Source organism: Tachysurus vachellii, chromosome 13 (genome assembly GCF_030014155.1).
Source record: "Tachysurus vachellii isolate PV-2020 chromosome 13, HZAU_Pvac_v1, whole genome shotgun sequence".
In the NCBI taxonomy this organism is placed as follows: Eukaryota; Metazoa; Chordata; class Actinopteri; order Siluriformes; family Bagridae; genus Tachysurus; species Tachysurus vachellii.
The window spans coordinates 9,549,366-9,566,738 of NC_083472.1; positions in this window are offsets into that span (position 1 = coordinate 9,549,366).

A 17,373-nucleotide genomic window follows, 5' to 3' on the forward strand; every position below is an offset into this window, starting at 1 on the left:
GGGTGACTCTCAACCGGAAGGGTAGAAGCGATGTCTTAGTCATTGCTTTTTATACAGTATATGGACTTTGCAATCCACCTACAGCATAAATTAATCCGGTGTAAGATGATATGATGTTAGTCATACAACAAATATGATGCAACATTTCTGTACACTATCATCAGACTCAAGAATGAGAAATCTAGATGCTAGATGGAGTTGCATGGTATAACAGCTGTACTGTATGATACAAATCAAGGTATATTAATTTGGCATGTGTTCAGAAGTGATTAGCTCGAAGCCTTATAAGGAAGGTGAAGAATGAATCTCAAATGCCTGATAAATAACTATTTTGAAAAATGTCACCTTGTGAAACTTCAGTGAAGAGTTGAAATGAAACTTTAAAACATGTACTGCTACAATGCTTTGGCTACTGGCTACATGCTTTCACTTTCACTACTTGGATAGAAAATCCCTTTGGCTTTATGTGTCTTACACATTGTACAGGCCTTTAGGCAGTCTTAACATCAACAGTAGATGGTATCAAGATGTAATCTGGTGTAATGCAGACTTTAAACTCTGTGATTATGTTTAAATGACAGTTGTCTTTGTGTCATTGACAGATACTTGTTTATGCCAGACTGAACCAGTTTTCAGCTGCCATTCCCACTGAGTGATTTTGTAATATTAGCTTCCTGGATTTCTGTTCAGGCGCATGGAATAAATTCAGATGAGACTTGAACTGTCCCTTTGGCCTGAAATGAATTTCCCGACACTTCAGAGAGCATGTGTTCAAGTTTCTCTTCACTGTTTACTTTATGATTGGCAGGTATGTGATCCAGTCTGCTAATACAGAACAAAAGGACTATTTTTTTTTGTAATTATTTTAAGAAGGTAACCGTATTCTTTTAACCAGAGAAGGCCAAGACTTGTGTGGGCAATGAAACAGAAACCTCCTATCAATGTTTCTTCATTCAGCTGTAAAAATGCTAATGGTATATGTATTTATGGTGTTTATTATTTTGTTTTTGTTTTTGTTTTTTTCCCCTAGGATTTGGCTCGTGATGTCTTTTGCAAAGAGTTAAGTCCTGTATGACACAAGTATGTTAATTATTTCTGTTTGCATGTTTGCAGAACACCACAAGCAATATAAAACAAGAGGTTGACGTGTGTACCTGCCTATAGAGGGACTTCTGTGGTATCCTCTTGCTGGTTTTCGGGGAAACATCAAAAGTGTGTTTTATAGTGAAAATGAAATAACTTTCACAACCTGCCTGCAGCATGGATCCTGTAAATGGTTTTGTGACTGATTTGTGTGTTAGGTTTCAAATAGCCCTTAGGATTGATTTGCCCTGTCCTGTAATACAGCATGAATTATATGCTTAAATCCTTAATATATCTTATCCCACTGTAAGATCAATAGGTTGAAGGTGGATTTAACCTTCTCTGTGTTAAAAAAGATCCATATAATGGATCAGAGCAACAGAAGATCCATCTGCCCTTCAGCCAGTTAGACCTTGATTCAACCGATTAGAAGGGAATTTATTGGGATTTTTTTTATTTACAAAGTATTCCATACTTTATTGTGTTAAGTTCAACAAAACTTAACTTAAATGTATTTGGATATTGTCTCAAAGCAGCTTTACATGAAAATAAAATCAGTTATTGCTGTAAATATTCCTTTTTATAATATGTTCTTCAAAATGTTCATGTGATCTTTACCGTTTTATGGAAATTCCCAAATTTGTACAGGAGGTCTATTCAGCAGTCTATGCTCACAAACCAAATTCCTGATTTCATCCAAAAGCACGCATTTAAGAGAAACAGAAAGTATTTTATGCACCAGTGAGCTTGTGACCAGAAAGCATTGTTGCCTCAGTGCATGTGACCTCATTGCTTAATGTACCGCTGTGTACAAACTCTGTTGTGAAGTGGTTGTCAATGACGACGCCAGTTATGTGTGCCACACTAATGAATAATACAAGTATGTCAACTTTCTTAATGCTCCGTGACTCAGATCACACTCTCAGATCAGTCAAATCAGTTGTGAAAACTGTGGAATGCAATATGCAATACTGTACATGACATCACACACTATTCAAATAGTGCCCTTTTATTTGAGCTTTATAGGTTGTTGAACAAACTCAGAGAGTGTTAGAGCAAATGGAGCAAGATGTGATGTGTTCTTCAGTCTGGGTAAAGTGTAACAGTGTACAGTCATGGCTTCTGGCTTAAAAAGTGAGCATAAGCGCTTGAATTAGAATGAGACAAGCTGTGCTAAAGGGCCTCTTACACAGACAAGTGAACACACCATACACTATTAGCTCCAAACCGCCTGCACATGTGTTTATGAGTCAGTGTGGCATCCACTCTGTCCAGCAGAGACCCTGCTGACACTGATAATTGCTAGCTGTAGTTTAAGACACTTGACCATGAGATTTCATCCATATGGCATTGCATATTGGCATCTGCTCTGTGACCCTACCACCATTAATCAGACATCTCAGCAGGTCACTTTTTGTTCAGTCGGCCTTGTCGACATCAGAACAAGCCGTTGCATCAAATTACATATGTTTATTACCAGCATGCAAATTTATAATACGCCTTGTATAAACTAGCATTCATCATTTTCACCTACTTTGTGTAAATCTTTATTTTAATCTCATCTCAGGTTTAGCTGTCTCAGATGTATTAGGATATTTTCACTTTTAGGCCACACGCGTAGGAGGAGATTTGGTAGAAATGCATGATTTTTATCAGTTTTAAAGCGAAGTGTTTCACAACCCAGCACTCAGCAGTTTTAACCTTCAAAAATCAAACACAACATGAAGATAAGCTAGCAAGTTTGAAAAACAGTTACGATAACCATGATTATTTAATTATGCTATTAGTAGTCTTGCTAGCTAAGTAAATATAACTTTCTTTTTTATTTTAGATATACTCTATACAGCTAGATATTTGTGTTTACCATCTCACAACATACCAATTCACCAAAACCACCAAATATAGTAAAAGTTCATTCTGGTGCAAAGGTCATTCACAGTAAAATGATTTTCTTAACTGATAAGAGTAGATAGTGATTTGGGTCTAGTAGCTGGGATTGCTGTTTATCATCCTGTGGCATTTCCTGTCTTTGATGGATTCCGTCTGTCTGAATTTCCCAAGCTGAAACCATCATGTTCTGTGTTTATGTAAGTAAAGGTATGCTGCATTTTGAGAAGTGGTAGTGAGAATGCGTTTGAGGTGAACGTTCTGTCCCAAACTACATTTTCATATCAGGTTTAAATTGTTAAACATCCCACTCAATTATCCCTATTAAACCAATGTGCATGTGTCCTTAACTTGATAGCTGGCTACTAAAATAGAAACATCATTAAGGACTACATTGTTTAGTCTAACTGTCTCCTCCACACGCGCAGATACAGATAAGGTCACTAAGTCTGTATGGATCCTTCATGGTCTACTTCAGTTGACTCGGCCGATCTGATTTGTGAACTTATTCACAAAACTTATTCACGGCCGAACTTATTGCAGTGGTCCAAATGTTAATGGGATAAATTAACATTAGCTTTGCTTCTTGTTTGTTTCAGTGCCACCTGTAATCACAATCTACATTCAGGAAGAGAATACATGCCACAGTTACTTTGGGTCCAAACGAGATTAGATAACAGTTTAATTATTCTGAAGTCTTCCTTGAGAATGTTGTTATAGCCAAAGAAATGTTAAGTAATTACTACATCAAGAGACATAAATTAATATGACACTGAAAGTAAGCACAGACACGCTGTTATAAAGCATAGACAACTGGACATGTTGTGAACATTTTTTCCCAGTGGTTGAGATTCTATTAGATAGACCTAAAGTTAGATAAAAGAACAAAAAAATCCCATAAGGTACAGTGTGTACGTGTGTCATCCTCACATGTGGAAATATCAACAGACATTATATCATATCTGGTCTGTGTCATAGAATTTGCGTTCTCTATTTCAATAAATAATACGTTGTTGTTGATTTTTTTCCGGCGCTTTTCCATTTAGGACCATCTGTTGCATGTAACCAAAACACAACAACAAGCTGCTTGCCTTTTTCCATTCAGATGATTCCTGTTATTCTTAATCTGAGACAATAGTCTGTACCATGTTTCAGCAATAGCTGCTGGCAGTGTCTGCTATATTAATAGCTGTGCCAATGGGAGGAAACCGCATTAGAAAACCCTCTAACAATGTGATAATCAAATTCTCCCATACTGTCGGCATCTTAAAAATGGCTCTTGTTGTACTCCATAGAGCAGCTTATTAGCACAGTACCATAAAAGTACTCTCAGTTTCTCTAGAGCCAATAGTATGTTTATGGTCTGGCTAAAGAGCTATGTGGCTTTGTTTCCCAAAAGGAATTAGGATCAACTATCAGCAGCGGTTCCCGTGCATTAAGCTGCTCAAGTCCCTGGATCAGAGCCTTGCTATTTTCTGGAAATCTAAAGAGTATGTGGCTGTGTTTATCCTCTGACTCAAGCAACAAATTAGCAGCTACAAGGCTTTGTCACCAGAAACAAACCATTGTAAGGAACAACAACAACACTAATAATAATAATAATAATAATAATAATAATAATAATAATAATAATAATAATTACCCCAAGTAAGAAAATGACAAAAGCAAAAGAATAATTCAATTAGGGAAAACGTAAAATGTGTGATAGTCATTACTCCTGCAGCCCACAGACATCAGACCGGCCCAATTATAGACACATCAGTGCAGGCCAAGATGACTCAGCAAGTGCTGATTCTTAATGTGTCCCTGTTTCCAGCTCCCTGCCTTACTTGTTATTTACATAAAGATTTCTCGTCACAGTCACCATTGGTAACAGCAACCACAGGAAAGTAAACAGACTAGTGAGCCTTTAGTTAGGGAGGTGAGTCGAGGATGATGAAAGCTAGAAAGCTTTTTTTTAACAACTTTTCCCAGCGTCTCTCCTGGGGCGATGTGTATCAGCCTGTGGTCAGAGAGGTCAATCCAGCTAGGCGCAGATGTGTGTCACAGGAGGATGTAGACTTCTGGCTTAGCATCAAGCCACAGGTTGCCTCCCTTGAGTCCTGGGAAAAAACAGCAGGTGGTTTTAGCATCTTCAGTATATATGATCGTAACCTAAAGATAATTTTTGTTACAACTAAAAATAAACTTTCTGTGAATCAGCTGTGCAAAGAAGTTAATATAGTTAATCCCACTGTAAAGTTTATAGAAAGGCACTTTACAGGTGATTAAATAGACATTGGGCCAGTCATGGAAAACTGCTACCCACTTTCCCTGAGACAGCCATATCCCTAAACTCACATCAGATTTAATGAGGCTTTGTGCTACTTTCCATGAGAACTAAATCTTGCCATATCTTGGAGAGCCTTAGAGGATTTCTCCTCTGTCTGTCACCTTAAGTGTCATCACAGTTGTTGTCCTGTTGCTCTGCATCTACAGAAAAACACTGGAAGATTCACCTCTCCCATGAACTTTAAATGAAAAAAATCAATGGTCAGCATGCTCAAGCAGATAATGAAAATAAATTAAAGCAACCCCTGATGTCAGGTGCACATCTGTTGCGTTTCAAAAGTGTGAGAAATCTTTTATACAAATTGATCCAAATGCTGATGTGGCCTTTGGTTTGTTTGTCAGACAAAATTGCCTGTACATGGGTTTCTTTTTTTTTTTCCTCTTAAAAGTGTCGTCAATTGCGGTTTATACCTCAAAACGTAACTAAAGTGCAGATTATGTACCTTCTATTTAACAAATGGAGTAAAACTGAGAGTGAGACTGGGTGTATTGGTCTATCCTGCCCTGATGTGTCAAAGGTCTCAAAACCCTGCCTCATACTACCTAGATGCCAATTTTCATTCTCACACTCAGTAATGAGGAATTTTATTATTTAATATCTTCTACCATTAGGAACAATGTAGTTGGCATCAGCATGGTGTGTAAGCACTGTTGTGTCCTAATAGCCCATTCAATCCTCCCTCCTCTCATCCCTCAATCCTTCAATCCAGCGCTTAGTGTACTGTCTAGAATGTGCAAAGGACCATGTGGGTGTTCTCTGCCTCTCAGGTTTCTTCACAGGAGTGAATGAGTGTGTGAATGTGTACGTATTTCCCATTCTGGTGTCCTTTCCAGGGTGTATTCCACCTCACTTCCTGTGTTCCTGGAATAACCTCCAGGCCCACGAGGCTCCCAGAGCAGGAAAAAGCAGTTACTGAAGGCGATGAATCAAATTCGATGTAGCTGGGGTTCAGTTTAAACCGGCACTCATGGCCAGCTACAGATATCTGTCTCTTATGCATTATTTTTGGTTCTACAGCACCATAGATCAGGACCTGCCTTTGATGTGTTACCTACTGTAAGATTTCATGATTATGAGAACAATACAAATCTATTGCACTATCTACGTCTGTTTCTATGTCTAAACCAAAGCATATATTTGCTCTTGAAAGACAAATCCACTCAGGTCTCACAGAGATTTCATTTTTAAGCACATGACTCAAGTGCATTGTTGATAAATAAATAAAAATCCAATTCTTTTATCATAAACTTAATTTGACTTGTCAGGGCTTACGCAAAATCAGCAAAGTCTTATCCCGTCATCAGGAGAAATAATCAGCTACCAGTTACTGCCAATGTACTGTAAACAGGAGAACATGGCAGACAAGTAACTTGCCAAGAGAGAAGAGAGCAGAGTCCAAAGTGAGTTAGTCCTTCTCTGGAATTGGAATTGCACACACACATTATTGAACTTTTGACGTCCGAGTCAGTAACAAGCCAGTTGATTGAAATCAAATGTTGATCTCTGACTTTTGCACAGTATTGTACATTATTTGAAATTACTGGTCACTTGGCAGAATCACAAGGCCAAACCTTTACCTATCTAAATGACAATAAAATATTAATTTAGACTAGTTGAATAAAAATAACAAACAACACATGAGCCATACTTCAGTGTCATCTCAATTTCAAAGATGAACTTCTATAGAGATAGGAAAAAAAAAAAATCCAGTGTTGCAACATAAATAATGCTTTATAATATATTACCACATTCTCAGAATGTTCTCCAATTGTTTCATGCCTTGTACCATAAATATATCCAGTCTGTAAATGAATGGCAACTCCCTGAGAGCATGCACGCTCATTTATTAACTTGTATCACAGTATCAGTTAAGAAAAGTCTTTCTAGAGGCTGCCCTGCTTCAGATATGTTGTTTTTGGACACTGGACAAACCTGCATGAGAGATTGTACAACAGATGGATGCATCAGGACACTTTTGAAACCTTTCCCATATAATTATATGTGCTATATGGGTGCAAATTCTAAAGTAAGTAGAAATCACGCAGGAAGGTAAAGGTAAAATATGCTTCATTCATTCGTATTTTCATTGGATGCTTGTATAATTGCTTCTAAAAGAAAAAAACAAAGATCACCTGATATGGTCATTGCATCACTAAAAAAAATGGTGTGAAGGGAGTTGATTTGAGGGAAATAAGGTCCAGACAGGATGTACGTGTATTACACCTCTTCCTCAAAGCCCCAAAAGTAGACTGTACTGCTTTAATAGAACACCGTGGCATGGGAATAATCTGCCCTTCTGAAACTAGCCAACATGCTGTCGTTTGGAAAGGAAATAAAAAGTGTTTCCTATTTGCCATACAGTCACTCTGGGAGGGTCTGCCATGTTAGTTACAATGTCAGAATAGGTGTTTATAACCTCAGTAATTTATTAATAAGAGGAAACTGCAAACAAATCGCAGTTTTGACTGCTGAGCCGTAATACAGGTCGTGGAGGTGTGAATTTGCAGTGTGCAGAAAGGGAGTCACTCCACACTCAACACTTAAATTAGAAGTAAAAATAGCACGTAACTCTGAAACTGAATGAGCAAGAGTTGATGAAGCTTGGAAAGAAAAAGAAAAAAGGACCTGGACGTTTTTTTGGAAATTCCCAATTCATACTAAAAAAGAACTTCTTGGAAGAGCACTGATAAATTTACATGATGGAATATTTGGTACAGATGAGGAACAAAAAGACAGCATATGAATTTATATAAATATTAAAAAACTGAAACTCACTGCATGGTATGATGTTTACACAAGCTTTGACAGGCCAGAAGAAAATCGAAGAGTTGCTGACAAACGCTTTTCAACTTTTCTTTACCGCGTTTTTACTAATTCTCTATCAAACTGTTTACAAGTTTACTGTGTCCTCCACAGATACAGTAAGACCGTCGTAATCTGTTCAGAAGTGCAGAACATACCTCCATGTTTTTTTTCACCTCATTTCATGCAACATCTACAAACGTGAATATTCAAAGCCAAATGTGAAATTTTCATTTCATTCAGATGAAATGGCAGAATTTCTAACCCACTCCTTATTCCTCTTTAAAATGAACCATTCTCACTCTCATTCCTTTGCTTAGTAGTTTAGTATTAAATTAGCATTTTTACAAAACCACCAAAAATAGATTAAATACAATGAATGAGTCATTTATTAATTATTAAGGAAGTACTGGTAAAGCATTACTATTGTGTTTTTTTTTTTACAAGAAAACCACTGGGCTGGTTTGGGTTATGTTTCTTTTTAATAAACACGATGGTGAATGTGGTTGGGCTGGTGGGGATTTTACAGAAATCTGCTGCTCTATGCAGCTCCATTTTTTTATATGTATTTGTAATCTGTATCAAGACAAGCTCGAGTTTAGTTTTGTCTGAAAGCAGCTCCCATGTCTAAGATTACTGGCTCAGACATTGACAAAAAGATTTACGTAATACATGAAAATTTTTCATGGTAAGAAGAAAGCATGCATTGCTAATTTAAAAGCTTATAGTTGATTTTATGCTAGCTTTCGCAGTAATATCAGCCTTTTATATATGTTGTAAAGTTAAAAGAAAGAGGTCCTGGTGTTTTCCTATAAAAATGAAATATTGAGCGCTTGAAGCCAGAAATTCACTTTGCAGCCTTTAGAATTTCCCTTGATCTTTAACATAATGCATTTAAAGCCTATGAACCACCAGCATTGCCTGATTAATGTTTTTCACTTTTCCGAGATTAACTGCTTTTAAAGCCATGTTGTGTGCATATAGATGCATCACAATATTAGGTTTCACACAGATCAAGTGCTTCATGCTTATATATCTTTTAAAATAATGCTTTATTCTCCTCCTAGCAGTCCAGTTCTGTGCCTGCTTTGTGTCGTGCGAAGTTATGACATGAAATGATGGATTGAGGACACAGTACACTAAACACCACCGCCTCCGAGTGTGTACACATTCACTGCTGACTGCATCAGGAGCACAGGATGTATACTGCCAACTGTCTGTGTGTAACACGATGCCAGAGATAAAGTGCCCTCAATTAATTTTTACAAAAAAGGTAAAAATATAACACTGTATTTTAGATATATTTAGAATTGAAAACATGAGCCTTGTTTTTAGGCTGCTTGTTTTTAGTGATTAATTAAGAATAGTCCTCTGATGTCCAAGAAGAAAGAAGAAAATATTAAATAAAACATAGATAAGGACAAAAGAAAATCAATTAAGCTCGGTTAGAGATCAGTCAAGAGATTAAGCATTCATATTTTCCTTTTTTGTGTGTTAACATAGAGCTTTATTTTGTGTTTATCGTGTGGCCAGCCAAGTAAACTAAGATGTTTTCATCACACTTTAATCCAGCCTTGTAAAGCAATTACTGGATGTAATGTAACTTGCTTTTATATTCACAACCAGGAATAGGGCTTACCAACAGATTTCTTTGTACATGCTATAAACTTACATTTACAGCATTTGGCAGACACAATTATCCAGAGCGATTTAAATTTTTATTGCATTTTATACAACTGAGCAATTGAGCAAGGGCCTTGCTCACTGGCCCAGCAGTGTCAGATTGGTGAACCTGGGAATTGAACTCACAACCTTCTGATTCATAATCCAGTGCCTTAAACATTAAGCTACCACATCCCCAGTTCAAAATTATAAACATTAATTAAAACATTGGTCCGTTTAATTAAAAAAAAAAAAAAAATTACAGATCTTATAGTTATCCCTTTTTTTTTAACTGATGTATATTTGTACATTTTAGACTGATGTACATCATTACATTTGTCTTAAAACTTTTGAGCTTTGTGTTATGTTAATTCTTTGGACCCTTTGGTACTGTTTGGATCAGATTATTGGGTTTTAAAAGCACCAGAAAAACCCTATAAAAAGTTTTACACATACTGTCTTTAGCTCAGTCCAAAAAAGAGAGATAACATTTGTGATTAATGTTTGCAATTACTAGATCACATTTAACAATGCAATTGTCATTATAGTTTATATATACAAAATATACTATAATAAGACCTGTGTAAATCTAGAACAAAATTAAAAAGGACCAAAGTTTCTATTAATGATTCAAATTTTGAACTGATTTACTGATTATGAACTGATATACCCAGGCATTCCCTTAACAAGATCTGTTATTATTTCTTTTTTTGTGTTTCTAAGACAAACATTTCTGTCCTTAAGACTCTACCAGTTTAGAAAACATAACACAATTGGAACCTTCTGAGCACCACTATAGTCCACTACATATACACTAGTAAATGTAGTGTAATCTTACTGTATTCTTCAGATAAATAAAAAAGTGTATTAAGTTTACTTACAAGTATACATTTTAACCCAATTTACACCAAATTAATTTTACAGCTAGTTCATATGTACACATTTTATAAAGTTTTTAATATTTTTTTTAATCTAATGTTATATCTAAATAATTTGTTTAGAAGCTTACTAATGTACATTTCCATAAGGACTGTTTTTTTCCCCCCTGGACTTTTTACCGGGACATAAATTAGCCTTGACCTGGTATTTAATGGAATTTATAAATGTCTCTCTTAACTGTTGGGACAACAAACTTCACAGAGCAGAACATACAGCAGTGAAGTGTTTCATGCTCTCAGGTTCATTCTGACTTCCTGAATTTTGACTTGTGTAACGTAAACTAATTTTCAACCTGTCAGTACACACTTCTTAATGTATGTACCCCATTTCCTTAATTGTAGGTCTTCTGACCGACGTCCGAGATTGCGCTAGCAGCATCATTCCGGTTGTGTTTATACAGAAATTATCTGAAGCTTGAGGCAGAAGCAAAGCAGAGCGTTTGGAGGCATCCCACACTGGAGTTCGAGGAGGCATGTGTCCAAGTGAGACAGAATGTACTGTGTGGGATGATCAGTTCAAATTTTCACATTCCCAAATGTGCACACAGCTGTCATTGCAGATTGTTCATCAATGTGCGTTCGAGGAGTCACCATTAACTGCGTGTGTTAGGACTGGATATGAGGACGGCCTGTCCGACATCCTAGCTGTATGCAGATTGTTCTGTTTGAGCTTCAAGTGGCATCCAGGCAGATCAAAAGATGAAAATTGAGAATGCGTGTTGCTTCTTGATTCTGGGCTTCATATGATTTTACACTGATGTATTCTACAAAGGAAAATTCTACAATATACAATTCTACATTATATTTGAGTTCCAGTTCAAATATTAATCACAGTGTGAACATTTTGCTCCTGCCACACGCCAAAGTCTGTGTAACTTTAATTCTTAAAACACTCCTTAGCATATGTATGATTGCTCAACAATCATACAAGTTTTAGAATCCCAAGGCCCCAAAACCTGAAAAGTCGATGAATGATGAACATATGTGTAAATTACTACAACAGAAGGGCAGAAAAAAAAACAGAATTTGTCCTTTTTTTGACTGCTGCATTCAGCCTTTTCACAATAATGCCTTTTCATCAAAATGCTGTCTCAGTATCTTAATATGTTGCATTCTTATTGTATTCTAAGGTTTTTAATCATTAGTATTTCTAATCTTTTTATTCTTTCCTCAAATACCAAAGGCCAAATTCAGCATTATTTTCTTTTGCCCTGCTGCTCATGCTCTGTCACAGGGTGGGGTAACACTCAGAGGAAGGTTCTGTCAGCCTTCTTCTACATTCATGAACTCACGGATGTCACTGACTGTCCAGTAGAGAGAAAGCAGGTCATCCACTAATTATATCCACTATAGACCATGGATGATTGTGTTGTTTTAATGCTTTCCCTACAATTGGATGAGATATTGTAAAGTGTTTTATTCATTGTCTATTTTATTTAATGTAACACACTCAAATTGATCAATGAATCAGTCGATTAATCATACTAATTATTATTGTTATATTTGTATTGCTATTTATTATTATTATTATTATTAATATTGTGTTCTCTAATGCAGGATTGTAGAGGATAGTACAGCAGGACTGTAGATTAAACTGTCTCTTATATGATCCCTTCAACTCTTCTGTCTGTGTTTGTTCATTCCTGCAGCTATACATTTCTCTCTCTATCACAGCAGAGTCAGTAGCCTCAAACCCCTACCATAATCATTTCCTAACCTTATCAGTCTGCATTGCTTCAGTGCTGTCTGTGTTGTTATTGAGACTTATATGGACTGTGACTAATAAAAAAATGCTTTTTGAGCATTGAATGAACTGAGTGGTTAAGGTGTTGGATTACTGATCGGAAGGTCATGAGATCAAATCCCAGATCCACCAAGCTGCCACTGCTGGGCCCTTGAGCAAAGCCCTTAACCCTCAATTGCTGTAAATGTAAGTTTAAAAGTCTGCACTATTTTTTAAATGCAATGTACTGGGATAAGTAGGTGAGAGTTCATGGGTTACAGAGGGCCAGTTTTTTTTTCATTGTATTTACTTAAACCTTGTTTCAGAGTATTTGCCTTGACGCAGTGTGGAGCACAAGATTTATGTGCACTTCTAGAGAATTGTTTTATTACTGAACATAAACACACAAGTGCAGTATGTGTATCTGTTTGCTTTCATGGGTGCCCAAAGGTGTGTGTGTGTGTGTGTGTGTGTGTGTGTGTGTGTGTGTGTGTGTGTGTGTGTGTGTGTGTGTGTGTCACACTCATGAGTTCCTGTATAAAGTCAGCTTGGTCACCAGTAACAGCTGGGAATTTTACAGCTCTTTTCCAAAACAAGTGTCTGCACTCTGTATACCCGAGCCATGTGCTTTATTATTCTACAGCAATTTAATGAGTGGCTGTTTTCTGACTGAAACTCGTAGGAGCACATGCTGTAATCAAATAAAACAGCTATCCTTGACTGTTAACAGTGTTAACATCAAACAGTGGTGTATTCCCAGCCACATTTAAACACAGCAACTAGAATAATGTTCATTTTAACTGTAAAACTGCAGCATACCTTGGTGGTCTTGGTGTTAATAATTTTGCCTCAGTCTTAAGTAATTTTCCCAGTGCATTTTATGGCTAATTACAGGAAGTGAAATGTAATAGACAATTTACAGCATATACAAAATTACTACCTGTGTTACTGTATATTGCTAGTAGTAGTATTTGTAGTAGTAGTAGCATTGTTAATAGTAGTAGAAAATGTATTATAATTTGCTTGTGTTGCTGTTGTTATTGTTCCTACTGTTGTTGTTGTCTCTGCTAATGCTGCTGTTCTTGTTTTAATATTCATGAGAAATAATCAATCCATTTATTCAGTCAGTCATTTATTTACCTATCATTGTTACACTGGATGTGACGCATGCTGTTCATTGGAGGGCACTATGCATAAATGTACACACACACAAACACAGACACACACTCATATTCAAGGGCAATTTTATCACAGCCAGTCCATCATACATTTCAATTTGCATATCATTAATAATTCCTGGTGAAGCAATGTGTGTAAATAAAGCAATTTTTAATATATGGTTGTTTTTTATACTGACATTTTCTTTCCTTTTCTCCCTAGTATAGGTCATGTCTGTCCTAACACAGAGCCTGGCTGTAATGACATGAGCAGATGTGCCTCCCTTTCTGCAAACTTTGACATGGTGCACATTTGAATGCATTAATAGGTTCATCATGCACTGGACCAACAAGTCAAAAAGTCAGTAAAATATTTGGCCTGTCAAAATTTCCTTCATCCAGTAGGTGATGATTTCATTAGTCCATCTGCAACTAGCAGAGCTTTCAAGAGCTATTCGCCAAACCTTCTCATTTGAACTTGTTTGTTTGTATTACATGACAACTTGAGCTATTACGTCTTTAAAACTGAGGAACATGTGCAACATCTGGAATGTTCTGTTTCTCCGAAGTTGCTGTTTACAACATTTCAGCTTGTTTTGCCATGCCACACTACCTCAATTAACACCATGGAAACACCATATCATGTTTAGGAAATTTATACAGCTTTCGAAGACATGAAAATAATAATATTCAATCTAAATGATTTAATTTGACATATTATAAATAGCTCGACTGCACTTTTGGTGCAAAACATATGCGCTAATGTGTTTATGCAACTTATTAAGCACCTTCCGACCTTCAAAGTGAGTAATGGCTGAAAGTTTTATAGTTTTATGGTTTTGCATGTTGTTTTACTTTGTATTTACATGCAGAAATATATTTTTTAATGCTAACACATCGATCATACACACAGTAAATTTAAAGATTTTTGTACAGTAAAGGTTGCATAACAAAATTTGTGTGCAACTGCATGGCGAAAATACATAGGCCCGCACATTATACTGTATAGCTCATGCACACTCAAACTGTGCCCTAGTACTGTCTCGATACCACAAGTCATAAAATCAATAAAGTACACAGTGTACCTGCTCTCTCATGTAAAACATGTCTACCAAATGCATGTGATAATTGTGCTGTTTAATTATACGATGGCACACACAGTGATGGAAGCAGTTAACTATACCTGCTCAGTTCAGGCAACAACTCCCAAGATGTTAAACAGGTGTGTTAGCACAGAGCGATTTTTTTTTTCATTAAAGTATGATGTTAGCATAATAGTAGGCTGTAACGCGATTTAAAGAGCACTCACCAGCCATTTGGGCGTGAAAACTTTGACACATTGTAATCAAAATATGTTGTGTTATAAAGTGGTGCATTTAAGCTTTGCATATGTTGTACTGTGAACCATGTGTCAGTACCCAGAAGACATGTGAGATGTTTGTATACTTTTTGAATATCACATTAGGGTTAAAGATTTATAGTTTAATTAGCATTTTTTAGGAATCTAATGAATCCTCATTATAGCTCAGGCTACACTTCGATGTTTTTTTTTTCTCAGTAGGATATATATATAAATGCTGTAAACACTTTTCAGTAACAGTACATGAGTAATCCTGCACTAATACCTGAATTAATACTTAAATATGTACTCATGATGAGTAAAGGTATGTAAGGCATCTAATCATAAATAAAAAACTAAACTAGCTAATTCACACTGCATTTTACCTACATACTTAAAGTTAAGAAATGGTCCATCTGTTTGAAATTCCATTGTTTACTAAAATTGTTCATTTTTTGTGACTGGGTATTGGATAGTGATTTGCATTTTCCTGGTATGCATAATAAACATAAGAATAAACTACAACTTTTACAGATCTTGTGTGAAATTTGTGAGATCTCCCCAGAGAAACCTTCCAAGATTTGTCAATCATGTTCACACCCCAAGCTATTTCAGCATATTTCACAAGACGCCCATGCAACACAAGATGATCTGTTGTAATATGCTTGATCTGAGTAAAGCACTGACCCACTGGAAAGTCAGAAAATCATATTTTCTAACCTGTAAACAAGGCACAGTACCTATTTCCAGTCTACTGGTTTTGAAAATAGACTTCTGAATGGTTCCTAAATAAGGCAGATAAGCTCTGCCAGATGACTTTACACTTAAATTTCAGTATTGTTTCGAAGCAGTTTCCTGGATTTTCCCTCTCAGGCAGAGTTCCCTTAAATAGTCACCAACTGGGCAAAGCTAAGTTCCTGACCAGAGTGGACAAGGAACTTAGCAGTCTCGCCGTATATAAATAGCCATTATAAGACACTTTTTTTTTTTTTGGATGGAAAATGTGGATTGAGAGAGCTATAATAAACTGCTATGGGATCAAATTTTACATACAAAACATCTCAGCAACAGACAGAGAGATTAGATTAGACCTATGTTACAAAACACACACAAAAGAAATGTTCGTAAAGAAATTATGCAATTTGAATTAGTGTTGAAATCTGTTTTATGAGATTAGCATTATACTTTAAAGTGCATACGTTTGGTGCAGTCCTTAAAAAAGCAATCCATCCATATATACCTCTATATCAGATAGTAGACAGACAAAACACAAAGCATGGTGTAGCAGTAGAAACATCCGTTGTTTTGAAAATATATGCTATTAACAGCTTGTCCTCGAGGTCATATCCTGTACTGTTTGCGACCATACGTTTCCTGAGGTGTGTAGACAACGGTGGGAAAGTGACGACTGCAGGAATAGGGAATTGCGTCTGCTTTCATGACCAAATAACCACAAGTATCGTACACAAACTGTAACAAACACAATTACATAATCATGCAACTTGGCACAAATTGAATACGAGATGTTTTTCTTAAGAATGGGCTAGCCAGTGTAAAATAATGTCTCCTGAATCTTCCTCGTAGCCAAGCCTTTACTGTGGTATATATTCACGTCATTATTGAAGCGCTGAGGTGATTTTTATCAACCACGTTCTTCAGTCCTCACACCACCCAAAACAACCTGGTAGAGTTGTTATTAAATTTCCTAACACCATCATCTCCTCTGGCGTCAGAGACTTGGAAAATAGTTTCAGATTATTCCCATGGAAATGTACCACACTGCTATTATCACAAAATATTATGAAAGCTGTAAACGTCTGAGGCTCGTGGTGGGAAAACAGTGTTTATACTGTAGATCTTATTCCCTTCATCCAATGACGACATTCAATATCCCTTCAGCCTTCGGTATCTAAAGCCAGCACTGAAACATTTGTATTGCCCTTCTACTGAATCAAGTGTTTAAGCTGTTATTCTAGATGTAGTTTGTTCTGGCATTTGGAAAATGTGTACAAATTGTTATTCCAGAGTAACAAATTAGTAATTCCAGCGTGATATCTAAATTCCTCTGAGAGAATTTACAAATCAGTTTGAAAGTATCTAAAATTTTATTCCTTATAGTGTTCAATTCATTCCAAGTCCAGGGTTTCACTTATAGCCCTAGTGTATTTTTATCAGAAGTTATTCCAAATATAACTTATTTATTCAAAGAGACATTTTTTTATCTTTTAACTTTAGACACTGACAAACATTTGTTCGTTCATCTTCAGCAACCTTTTTTTTTTTTGGGCAGGTAGTTGGATTCAGAGCCTACTCACAAACCTATTCCTGAACACTGGTCCACCAGTCCATTATTAAAGGGCACCACACACACACAAACTGACACACTCGCTACAGCTAGAGGAATTTAGCACAGTCAATATACCCACAGTATTGGCATGTTTTTGGAAGGT